General features: G+C 42.9%; 1 pseudogene; it reads left to right on the forward strand.

Annotated features, from left to right (window-relative positions):
* The first annotated feature begins 3,310 nt into the window (after positions 1-3,310).
* LOC127696189 (high mobility group protein B1-like) lies at positions 3,311-4,650 on the forward strand (annotated as a pseudogene).
* Positions 4,651-13,512: the final 8,862 nt, after the last annotated feature.

A 13,512-nucleotide genomic window follows, 5' to 3' on the forward strand; every position in this document is an offset into this window, starting at 1 on the left:
AAAGGAGTCTGACTCCTGGTGTGAGTTCTTGGGTGGCCCACAAAACCCCAAGATAATGCACCTGCAGACCAAGCTTGGTTAGCTGGGACTACAGCCTGCCCTTTGCAAGTGAATGTGATCCTTTCCTTTCCCTGAAGTCTTTGTCAGGCCTCCCGTTGCATCAATGCAGACAGCTGAAGGCATGAGAACTAAGATCCCTGGGGACCTGCACCTCCTGGAACTTCTCAGGAAAAGAACACAGGACTCTGTGACTGAGTTCCGGCAACAGAAGGGAGCTGTGGCTGTCATGTATGGAGTCGTGAGGGAGGTCGCAGAGAGAGGGGATCAGCACTGACTGACAGCTGGCCTGTGCCTGGCACGTGCCAGACCCTTTGCTCACACTGAAAGCCAGGAGAGCAGCTGCAGGGCTCGGTCACACAAGGAAGCAACTACTGTATAGGAGTTACCCTGGAGATCTGGGCCACGCTCCGGACTCCGGCAACCCACGCTCAGGGGAAGAATGACTCTTTACATCCCCAGTGACAATGACTGCCAGTTGTGTCCCAGTGTTTCACATTTCTCTTTCTTTAGCTGCACCATCCCCCATCCACAAGGACCTTCTGTGCTTCATAAAAATTCTAAACCTACATTCTCCAGCACAACGGCCACAGATACGCAAAATGTGGCCAATCTGAATGAAGAATGCAGCTTCAAATTTTAATAAATCTGTGTAAATTAAAATAGTTGCACGGGACTAGAGGCTACTATATTAGACAATGTGTCTTTTGCCTCCCTGCCTCCTTTCCTGCTCGCTCGCTTTGTTCTGTGCTCTACCTCTGAGCCACAACCAGCAGAGACCCAGACAGTGTATTCCTGCAGTTCTAATTCTTAGCTAGATACACAGTCACCTAAAATAAAGACGACACATTCAGTGGCCCTCTCCGGAATGCAGGAAGTTTTGGTTCGTAGGTATTAGGGTGAGTGGCGAAGGTGATTTCCAGATTATGTCCCAAAGGGAAGTTTATACCTCCTCCATGGCCTTTTACTCCATCCTCTGGCTGGACCCTGAGGTGAGCATCAACATCTAGAACCAGGAGTTGAAGAACACAGAGATCAGAATTAAAGGTACCCAGAACCATAGAATTAAAGGTACCCAGATTTCTGATGACAACGATCTCACTCAGTGGCATCTGACTCTAACACTAAAATCTGCATGTAGGATAAACTAAAACTCCATTTCATTTAAGAATCTGTTATTGTGTGTGTCTGTAACACTGGGTCAGGCTTATCCTCGACCCCAGCTAATATATTATCCTCCCGTCTCTTACACAGATGATGGGCGGAAACAAATGTCCTAGACTATGACTTCAAAGTTCCCGTCTTTATGCAGCTTAAGGGCAGAGCAAGGGGCCTCAGCTGAGGACATGAACTGGTGCCTTCCTGTAAGAGTAAGAGAGGGAGCTAAGCGCCACACATAAGGATAAGACTTAGCAATAAGCACCATGCATAAGAAGATTTAGCAATAAGCACTACACATAAGGAGAAAACGTAGCAATGATGACCGAGAAATAGTGTGAGGATGGGACTAAAGAGCTGAGCAGTGGAGCTGGAGAGATGGCTCAGTGGTTAAGAGCACTGACTGCGCTTCCAAAGGTTCTGAGTTCAATTCCCAGCAACCATATGGTGGCTTACAACTATCTATAATGGGGTATGACACCCTCTTCTGGTGTGTCTGCAGACAGTTACAGTGTACATAAAATAAATAAATAAATCTAAAAAAGAAAAATGAAAGAGTGGAGCAGTGGTGGTGCTCGCCTTTAATCTTAGCACCCGAGAGGCAGAGGTAGGTGGATCTCTGAGTTCGAGGCCAGCCTGGGGGTTGGGGGGAGTAGGGATAACCAGCTAGATCAGAGGTTCTCACCTTCTTAATGCTGCAACCCTTTAACACCGGTCCTGATGTTGTGGTGACCCCCCCCCATAACATTATTTTCATTGCTACTTCATAAGTGTAATTTTGCTACTGTTACAAATTGTAATGGAAACACTTGATATTTGACCTCTATGAAAGGGTCGTTCAATCCTCAAAGGTGTTGTGACCCACAGGTTGGGAACCACAGGGCTAGACATCTCTGTCTTTGGTACACACACCTCCTTATCAACTCAGTTACAAGACACACAAAGCTCAAATCAGAAATGTGCACTCTTTCTGAAACACTTCGGTTACTTGATATTTTTAGTAGTTTACATTCCTGAAAAACAGGAACCTGGTGTAATCTGAGCCGTTTTGAGCCTTCGCTTCTGCCTTCCTGACTGTACATCTCATTATTCTCATCCTCTGTCTACCATCTCACTACAAAGGGAGAAAGTCTCCACTCAGCCTTGGAGTTTGGAGGAAGACTGTACTTTATTTAGATGCACACAGGTTGTCTTGCACATATGTGTCCCTGATACTATTCAAAACATAGTAGGACATCTTAATATGAAGTATGTTTCTCTGTGTCCTTCTGGTGTTAATATGTCTTCATTACAAACCCTGCCAAGTAATTATAGACCTAGGGAAAGAAGGAACGAAGGAAGCAATTTAACTAAGTAGTTTTAACTAAGTAATCTCTCTCAGAATCTGGATTTTCCTTTTTTCTTTCTTTTGTTTTTTTGTTTGTTTGTTTGTTTCTTGTTTTTTGTTTTTTGAGACAGGGTTTCTCTGAGTAGCCCTGGCTGTCCTGGAACTCACTCTGTAGACCAGGCTGGCCTCGAACTCAGAAATCCGCCTGCCTCTGCCTCCTAAGTACTGGGATTAAAGGCACGCGCCACCACCGCCCAGCTGGAAATTTTCTTTTATTGACTTCACATGACCCAAAATACTTCAAAATAATGATATTAGTTGTAAGGCAAAGAGGTTCAGCATTGTCCTCGGGTGGAGATCGTTGTGTTAGTTTGTGACATCCTTTTTCCTTCTGTCTCCTAGTGTCTGTTGAGCCTATCTCACATGGCTGCCAGCAGGAAGGAGACAAGTACTGGGGACAGGGTTTTGTTAGAGGCAAGAATCAAGGAGTTTGTAATTTCATCTCCTAAGACCTGTAGAGTTTTCTTTTAAAAGCTCCTTGGTGAGAAGTATGGGGTTCCCCAGAGCAGAGCCTGCGCACTATCACCCATGGGCAGGGGTTCCCCAGAGCAGAGCCTGCTCAGCCTGCCGGCAAAGCACAGTTTCTCAGATTCAACAGAACAGTGAGCGCTGACATTTACAAAATGTGAGTCTAGCCAGTTTAGCGCAAGAATTGGCACATTCACACTTTGTCCCACTGCTGGGAGAGACCAGGCAGAGAAGATTTTAACAGGAGGAACTTGGTGCCTGTACTCACCATGGTTTCTTCCAGGACAGAACTAAAGACTGCACGGTTGGCTCTATATGAGCATTTTCTCCTAACATAGGGGTTTTGCACAGAATTATCCAGAGGCATAAAAAAAGAAATATTCCTTAGTCCTGTAAGGTAGTCCTGTGACTGAAAAGCACAGTGGTTGAGAGGCAGACAGGAACCTCCTTTTGCTAAGTTTTTGGAAGAGACTCAAGTTTCTTCCCTCTGAGGGAAAACTGTTACACCACCTCAGGGGCATGATTAAAACGTGTTTATTACAGTCATTGCAGTACATTGCGCTCTGTAGAGACAGTGCCAAGGCAAGCAAGAGCCGGATGGGCACTGGGCGACTCTGCCTCATGGAGGAAAATCAACTAAACGTGGGCAAAGAAGATCCTAAGAAGCTGAGAGGCAAAACGTCCTCATACGCATTCTTTGTGCAAACCTGCTGGGAGGAGCACAAGAAGAAACACCCAAGTGCTTCTGTCAACTTCTCAGAGTTCTCCAAGAAGTGCTCAGAGAGGTGGAAGACCCTATCTGCTAAAGAAAAGGGGAAATTTGAAGGAAGATATGGCAAAGGCTGACAAGACTCGCTATGAAAGAAAAATGAAAACCTACATCCCCCGCAAACGGGAGAGCAAAAAGAAGTTCAAGGACCCCAATGTACCCGAGGCCTCCTTTGCCTTCTTCTTGTTCTGTTATGAGCACCACCCCCAAATCAAAGGCGAGCATCCTGACTTATGCATTGGTGATGTTGCAAGGAAACGAGGAGAGCTGTGGAACCACACCGCAGCGGATGACAGGCGGCCCTATGAGAGGAAGGCCGCCACACTCGAGGAGAAGTACGAGAAGGAGATTGCTGCCTAAAGAGATAAAGGAAAACCTGATGCAGCGAGAAAGGGGGTGGTCAAGGCTGAGAAGAGCAAGAAAAGGGAGGAAGAGGAAGATGATGAGGAGGATGAAGAGGATGAGGAAGAAGAGGAAGCTGAAGGTTGAAGGTAATGATGATGAATAAGTTGGTTCTAGCAGTTTTTTTTCTTGCCTATAAAGCATTTAACCTCTCTGTACACAATTCACTCCTTTTAAAGAAAACCATTGAAATGTAAGGATGTGTAAGTTTTGTTTTTAAACTGTACAGTGTCTTTTTTTGTATAGTTAACACACTACCGAATTGTGTCTTTAGATAGCCCTGTCCTGGTGGTATTTTCAATAGCCGCTAATCTTGCCTGGTACAGTCTGGGGGTTGTAAATTGGCACGGAAATTTAAAGCAGGTTCTTGTTGGTACACAGCACAAATTAGTTATATATGGGGACAGTAGTTTGGGATTTTTTGTTTTTGTTTTTGTTTTGTTTGTTTTTATTTTTGGGTTTTATTTTTTTCATCTTCAGTTGTCTCTGATGCAGCTTATATGAAGATAATTGTTCTGTTAACTGAATACCACTTTGTAATTGCAAAAAAAAATTGCTGCTGTTTTGCTGACATTCTGAATGCTTCTAAGTAAATACAATTTTTTATTAAAAATAAATAAAATGTGTTTGTTTTAAATGGGAGTCTTAATGAGCCTGGGATTAGAATCTTAGAAAGATAAAAAGTATCCTGAGCAAGGATACTAAGCCCAAACCCAGAGCACTCTTGCGGGGTTCCTTGGGCTCAGCCCCACCCACCTACCCGAGTGCAGAGTGGACAGACCGTGTGCCCTCACCTCCCGCGCTGCTCTAGGCAGAGCGTCAAGCAGGCTACCACTCTCCTTTTGGAGACAAGGCGTTATCTGGATGTGGCAGTCCACCGTGGCTGAGCATAGAAACTTAGCGAAAGGAAAGAGGCACAACAGAGGGCATCGCAGGACCAAGGGCCAGCATGCCAGGGCCCCGCGGAGCCAGGAGAGCCGCAGAGGAAGTGGGGCAAAACACACGAATTCTTGGTCGCAACTCTTCTTTTTAAAAAGTTGTTATTAATATGCGCTACTTATACATAATGCATAATGGATTTTAAGCGGACATTTTTATGCATGTGTATAGTATATTTATTGTCCTCTTTGTCCCCCTCTTATTCTCCTTGTTACCCGCCTTTGCAAACAGCTCCCCTTCTGCTTTCATACTTTTTTTTTTAATAAGCAAATGGGTTTCATTAGTGTTGCTGACACGAGCATGAGCGAGGGGTTGTTTACCGAGCAAGGGCACCTTGATGCTGGCTACGTCACTGAAGAGAGAATCTCACCCTCTCCCAGCAACAACCAGCTGTCTGTCCATCCTCAGAGACAAGATTCTTCTTCCTAATAGCCTTCTCAGTACCTCGCAAATCCTCCGCGAGGGATCACCTCACCGCAAGCCCAGTTGTGCACTAGTCTTCTGCTAGGCGCGCTCTCAAGGGCGTGTCCCCGCACTCCTGCCCATTCCTTGAAGCTCTTGTGTTCTCCTGCTCTCCTTCATGATGCTGCCTGGGCCCCGCAGATTAGAGCGCGCATAGCAGACGTCCTGTTCAGAGCGGAGCACTCAATAGTCTGTTGTTCTCACATTTGACCAATTGTGGGTTTCTCTGCCCAAAAGAAGCTGCCCTGACCAGAGTCGACAACGGCGGCCATCTATGGCCATAAATGCAAATGTTCAGAAGGCAACGTGGCCTTCACGTGGCCATTCGGCAAAGCAGCACTATCGTTTAAAGTTCCTCTGGACAGTGATACAGGCATACAGACTTTTGTAAACAGACTTTTTTTTTTTTTTTATAAAGCCTGTCCTGAAGCCTGCAAACCGAACTGGTGTGACTCTCCCTGTCCATCCACAAAGCCCAGGCTCCTGACTCTGGGCTATTCACAGGAGCACAGGACAAGAACAGCACTGGTAACTGCTTCACAGAAACTGCGGCCTCACTGTGACCCTTAGCCCTAATCTGCTTGCTCAGGCATTCTCCACAGAGCTGTCTCCCAAGCTCGCTAAGGGGGAGCTTTTCCCGTCAGGCCCCAACCCGGAAGGGGAGCAGATCAAGGCCAGTGAGCAGAACTGTCCTCATACACACATTAATAACCAAGGAATAATCAAGAACTGCAGGGATTCATGGGGGTGTGGTGTGCTTGGCATCCTTTCTTCAAGCTCTTCTGTCTGCGGTGGAGAACCACCACTTTGCTGAGCTGGTCATTTGCCAGCTATTTGACCAATCGCATTACTTCACAGCGGGTGGACGCTTCCAGTTGGCCAGCAGCCCTCCAAAGCTAAAACAAGCCTGCTTTCTACTGTGTTGAGCTTTTAGGCTCTCGCCAGCGCTTTGATATACCTGAGCCCCAAAGGACGCCCTTAAAATAGGAGCATGTAGACAGTAGCCGTGACGTGTGGATTAGCTATTTCTTACTTAAAATGAAAGATGGCCAAGTCTATTTTTCCCCATTCTGGGAAGCTGACCTGAAAAAGTGAGGGTGTGCTATAAATGTCTTTCAAGACTTGACTTGTAGAATTTAATTATAAGTAAGATGACAAAATGGTGTTTTTGAACCGTGCCTTTATATCAAAGTGTTCAGAGTCCTCTCAGCTGTGGACCACAGGTAGTACACTAGGTTGTATCGGAGTGCAAACTCTTAATTGTGCTTTCTTTGTTCTGAAGTCCCCGAGCCTTGGGTAGCAGGGCGTTTGAGTGTTACCTGAAGGAGGAGCTCTCCCCGGTTGGCTTTGGCAAGGGCCTTGTTAGCTGGGCCTTTTCACATGGCTGTGCCGGCCCCACCTGTGCCTTCCTGCCAAAAGTCCGTCCACCGCTGTCATCATCTCACTCCCAGACTCCCAGGTGCCCCAAAGTGAAGTCAGCTTCCTGCCAGTCGCCAGGGCAGGGCCACCTCCCTGCAGGTGCCCTGCACCCGAGCCTGCCCTCAGCAAACTGTCCACCCACAGGGTTCCAGTGCCAGGGCAGGACAGGTTCAGACTTGTTCATGAGTCTGTTTTGCTGAGCTAAATCACACAAGAGGCTCTGTGTGGTCTTGGGGGTCCATTTAAGATTAAGTTTCTGATTCCACAGAAAAGAAATCCTATAAACAGGCCTTGGGGATTGAACCCAGGACCTCAGACATAGAAGGCAAGTGCTCTACTATTAACAGCTTCCTGGGCTTTCGAGGTTAAAAAAAAATGAGACAGAATCTTGCTAAATCACTGGTTTTGAACTTGTGATCCATCTGTTTCGGCCTCTCTGATAGCTGGATTTCAGGTCTGTGGCACCAGGACCCCATAAACTAGATTTTAAGGTGAGGCCTCCCGTTTCCGGCTCAGACTGTGGCGGACAGCATGATAGGGTCCCTTTCTCTTTTCTCCCTGCATAGGCCTGCTGACTACAGTCTCTAGCACATGCATACCCCTCCCCCCAGTAGCAGGAAGAGGAAGGGAACCTGGAGAAGGATGCAGCCTCCTTGGGAAATGTTGCTCTTCCTCAGAGTCACCCTCCTCCTCCCTATTGTCATTAGGCTCTGGCACCCATGGGGCCCAGGTAGGAGTCAGCCCCTCTAAGTCACACTGGGTGTCTATGTTTCTTAGGTTTCTGGAAATCTAGCAACATCTCTGCTTATTTACAGCCACGGTGACTCAGGAGGAGAGGCATCCACGTTCCCCATGTGACATGCAAATCCTCCTGCCATTGGTCCTTCTTGCCAGCCCAGCCCTCTCTCCTCACTGTGTCATCAAGGTCACAGGAGTTGTTAGGCTATCCAGACCGGTCCTGATCACTGGAGCCCGACTGAAGGCCACCCACCTACATTAGGCTCTTGGCTATTGCCATGTGAAGGAGTGCCCCTCAGTCTCCCCCTTTGGGTGGAAGATGCCTTCGTGCCTTGAGTGTTCTTCAAAAGTCCTAACACACACACACACACACACACACACATACACACACACACACACACACACACACACTAGAGTTTTATTCAGCCATAAAGAACAAAACTTAAGCCATTTGCATAATTGTGGAGGAACTGGACATAATGTTAAGTAAAACAAACCACAGTCAGAAATTTGTCAGAAATTAGTCAGAAAGCTAAATAATGCATGTTTGCTCTCACACATGCAACAGAGATTGTGAAATATACAAATGACAGAGCAGAAGGGGACTGCTGAGGATGGCGCGTTCGTGAAAATGTCACTGTGAACTTCATTATTTTGCATGCTAACCAAAAATCTAATGATGAAATGAGCAGATTAAATTTTCATGTATGAATTATTTCTTAATATTTTGTTATTTATTGACAATTCTGTATCAGTTGTCATAAAATATTCTATATTTTAATAAAATTACATGTTTTTCCATTTTAACACTAAAATTATAGTTTACCTAGAATTGGGTTTTTTTGGCATGTGTTTGATGGGAATCCAGTTCATCTCCCACATCCTTCCCTTTCTCCCCTTCCTTTGGCGTGACTAACAAGATTCCCCAGCTTCATCCTTTCCTTACTGACCTGTGTGTTCTTATATATAAACTTTTCCTCGTTCTATGTCTTTACTTCTAAACTCACTTCCAACCCACTGATCTCTGTTTATTTGTTGGTCTTTTACTATCCCACATCTCAATTGTGAGTACCTCATAGTGATGATAACTCCCCACAGCACTTCATAGTGATGTGTAACTCCTCACAGCTCCTCAGAGTGATGGCTAACTCCTCACAGCTCCTCAGAGTGATGGCTAACTCCTCACAGCTCCTCGGAGTGATGGGTAAGTCCCCTTTCCCCTAACCCTGGAGGTTCTCCCCTTTCTTCCTCTTGTCTACATTTTTTACAATGTGATGTTTTTCTGCACAATGCTCACAAAATCCTCCCAAAAAATTTTGGTCTTATGATATTGTGTCTTCTCATTTTTGAATATGACTTTTCAAAAGAAACCACAGTCTTTCTCAGTGCTATACTTTAGTATCCACAAAAGACTGGACCCAGATGTATAAGAACCTGTGGATGCTGGGTCTCTTATATAAAATTGGACAGCTTTGCATATAATCTATGAGTATTTTCCTATATGCTTGAAGACATTTCTATGTTGCACCCGATATGTATATTCTATGTAAATAACTATACAATAACTCATAAGGAACAATGGCAAGGAACACATCTCTCTACATGTTCAACACAGTCACAACCATCTTGGACCTACTACGCAGTACATGGCAACAATTAAGTAAGTTTTTTCAGGTATTTTCAATCCTCAGTGGATGGAGGCAAACGCCATGGACCGAGTGAGCTCACCAGCATTACAGTGTGGAATCAACCTTTTACAGATAATGCATATTTAGATTTTCTTTTAGAGACAGGGTCACTGCTTAGGCCAGGCTAGACTGGACTCCCTCGGTACCCCAGGCTGTCCTTGAACCTATAGTAATTGCTTTGCCTCGGCATCCAAAATGCTGGGATTACAGGCAGGAAACACCATACCCAGCCCTATTGACAACATGTCCAAGCACAGTAAAAGTTTCACCTCTGAGTTTTCCTTTTTCTTCTGACACTTAGCAATTCTTTTAACTTGGTTTCATGCTTAGTTATGCATTACAAACATTCTGTCATATTTTGTCTAGAAGTCAACTGTCTGGAATGACTGAAGAGCTTCCATGTGGTTATTGTTTTTAACCAGAGATCTCCTTGGTCTTCTCATAAGACCTAATTTAGTTTTTCTCATTAAGAGAGCTTCAGGAAGAGCCAGAGAGCTGCTACTGCTGCTCTCTGTCCTGTGGCTGACCATGGCTTCCTGGGCAGTCCTCATCCTTCTCTGTGGCTTGTTATTTATTTAGGTTCTACCTCTACCTGGCGGGTACATCATGACTCTGTTGTCTCTCAAGAGATGTTTAACAACAGCATAAATAATGGACATATGAAAGGATGAAATTAAGTTTACATAAATTCCTTTGTTACTTCCTTCATGGTTGATAAAATTCAGACACATCTATGGCCACAGCCAAGGGCAGGATTTCTCTGGGCTGCAGACCACAGTTTGCCCCCCTCCTTCTCTTTCTTTATAAACAAAAACTTCCATTAACTCTGGAAGCTATCAGACAAATGCCCATTGTGCTGACCTGGCTTGACCCCTTTCAGAAAAACTGCATACTTGTTAGAAATAATTTGCAGAGCTGTGATCCCAGCCAGCAACTGCACTCTGTGTTTTGCAGGCTCTTGCTGAGTAAGAAAACAGTAGGCTTAACTTCATTGGTGAGAAAAGTCAGACAATTTACATATAGTCCACAGGGTTCTATTACTCGCTGCCTGTGCAGAAAAACTCCAGGCAAACAACTTTTGTTCTTGGGGAGATCAAACTCTTACAGATTCTCTCTCCTCCATCCAGGATGGAAAAGCTAGTGTGTAAGTTAGAAAGGTTTTCTAACGGAGGAGGGTCAGTAGAGGACACTTCACAGAGAACAGAAGTGAAATCAGACACTCTGACATCTTAAAGGTTTCAGGAAACCAATACATTAAGACCAAGGCAGAATGCCGGGCTCTATCTCAGTGACCCTGAGCTATTTTCTGCTCTGTGGATTTGTAGCTGCAATTGGTGTCAGAATGGAAGTCTCAGCATGTCCGTGACATATAAGATATAGCAAAAGAAACCATACATTGTGACAAGGTTATGCACCTGGGTTAAAAATGACATTGAAGTGGAAGGTGAAAGAAACGGAATGACCCATTAGAGGGAGACCACTTGGTATTTGGAGGGGTGGAGGCTGAAGAAGACTTGTTTATCTCTTGTCTCCCAGAGAAAGAAAATGGTCCCCAGCCTGGAAAGAGCATGGCGGATGAGCTTCAGAAATCTCTGGGGTCCTGGGGTAAGAACATCCCTTCTTCTTTGCGGGTGTTTCGGAGAAGCTCGGTGATAATAGGTATGGGATGCTACAGGCACACGCTGCTAAGGACTGAGTCTTCCACTGCAAACACCAGAAGCCTCAGCCAAGGGGCAATGGACATTGGCCCCAACTTGGAACTGAACTCTGTAAGAGGGTGCCCACTGTGCTGAAGGCTCAGGAGCCTCTGAAAAAGTTCTGTTCCATGTAAGGTCCATCCCTAAGGCTTCCTCAGGACCGGAGGGGCGCGTTCCCATCGTAGTCATGAATAATGATATATGAAGTAGAGGTCCAGGGTAAGATGTTGCTATAGCTTGACTGGCCCTAACAAAACTCATGTTGAGGTTTAATGCCCATTGTGAAGTATTATCTATTCAGCTCTCACAGATAACATTTTTCTGAAAAGCATGTTCTTTTATTGAAAAAGGAAGTAAAAACATTTTATCATAAAATCAAAGATTTACATGGAAAATATTGCTGATAAAATAGAAGAGATATATAGAAAACATGTTAAAATTGACAATTTTCATGGAAAATGAAAGAGTAAAATGGTAGACATAAAAAATTTTGCTAAATTAATTGAAAAAGGAAGTCGAAACATTTTATGATAGAATTGAAGATTTACATGGAAAGTATTTCTGATAAAATTGTAGAAAAATGTAGAAAAGCATGTTAAAATTGAAGATCATGGAAAATGAAAGAGTAAAATGGTAGACATAAAAAACCTTGCTAAATTAATTGAAAAAGGAAGTCAAAACATTTTATGATAGAATTGAATATTTACATGGAAAGTATTTCTCATAAAATTGTAGAAAAATGTAGAAAAAATGTTAAAATTGAAGATTATCATGGAAAATTTTATATAGATATACTAATGGTAGGCATAAAAGTATTCCTAAGTTGATTGAAAGTGGAATTATAAACATTTTCTGATAAAGTTGAAGATTTATATTCAAGAAATATATAGAAAAACATGTTAAAATTGAAGATTATCATGGAAAATTATACAGATAAAATGGTAGGCATAAAAATAATTCTTAAGTTGATTGAAAGTGGAATTATAAATATTTTCTGATGAAATTGAAAATTTAAATGGAAAATATTTCTGATAAAATTCAAGAAATATATAGAAAAACAGGTTAAAATTGACTAGTTTATGGAAAATTATACAGATAAAATGGTAGACATAAAAAACCTTTCTAAATTAATTGAAGGTGGAATTAAAAACATTTTGAGATAAAATCAGAGATTTACATGGAAAACATTTCTGATAAAATAGAAGAAATATATAGAAAAATGTGTTAAAATTGAAGATTATCATGAAAAATAATGCAGATAAAATGTTAGACATAAAAGAATTTACTAAATTAATTGAAAGAGGAATTACAAACATTTTCTGATAGAATTGAAGATTTACATGAGAAACATTTCTGTTAGTCTATGTCTTTTTATTGGGGAATTGAGTCCATTGATGTTGAAATATTAAGAAATAGTGATTGTTGCTTCTGTTATTTTTGATGTTATTTTTTTTGTTTTTATGTTAGTTTATGTTTGTGTGGGTATCTTTTTTGGGGGTTGTTGAGAGAAGACTATTTTCTTGCTTTTTCTAGGGTGTAGTTTCCCTCCTTGTGTTGGCGTTTTCCACCTATTATCCTTTGTAGGGATGGATTTGTGGAAAGATATTGTATAATTTGGTTTTATCATGGAATATCTTGGTTTCTCCATCTATGGTGATTGAGAGTTTTGCTGGGTATAGTAGTCTGGGCTGGCATTTGTGTTCTCTTAGAGTCTGTATGAGATCTGCCCAAGATCTTCTAGCTTTCATCATCTCTGGTGAGAAGTCTGGTGTAATTCTGATAGGTCTGCCTTTATAAGTTACTTGCCTTTTTCCCCTTACTGTTTTTAATATTCTTTCTCTGTTTAGTGCATTTGGTGTTTTGATTATTATGTGCCAGGAGGACTTTCTGTTCTGGTTCAGTCTGTTTGGAGTTCTGTAGGATTCTTGTATGTTCATGGGCATCTCTTTCTTTAGGTTAGGGAAGTTTTCTTCTATAATTTTGTTGAAGATATTTACTGGCCTTTTAAGTTGTAAATCTTTTCTCTCTTCTATACCTATAATCCTTAGGTTTGGTCTTCTCATTGTGTCGTGGATTTCCTGGATGTTTGGGTTATAAGCTTTTTGCATTTTCTTTGACTGTTGAGTCAATGTTTTCTATGGTATCTTCAGCACCTGAGATTCTTTCTTCTATCTCTTGTATCCTGTTGTTGATGCTTGCATCTATGACTCCTGATTTCTTTCCAAGGTTTTCTATTTCCAGAGTTGTTTCCCTTTGTGATTTCTTCATTGTTTCTACTTCCGCTTTTAGATCCTGGATGGTTTTATTCAGTTCCTTCACTTGATTGTT

This window comes from Apodemus sylvaticus, chromosome 11 (genome assembly GCF_947179515.1).
Source record: "Apodemus sylvaticus chromosome 11, mApoSyl1.1, whole genome shotgun sequence".
Taxonomy (NCBI): Eukaryota; Metazoa; Chordata; class Mammalia; order Rodentia; family Muridae; genus Apodemus; species Apodemus sylvaticus.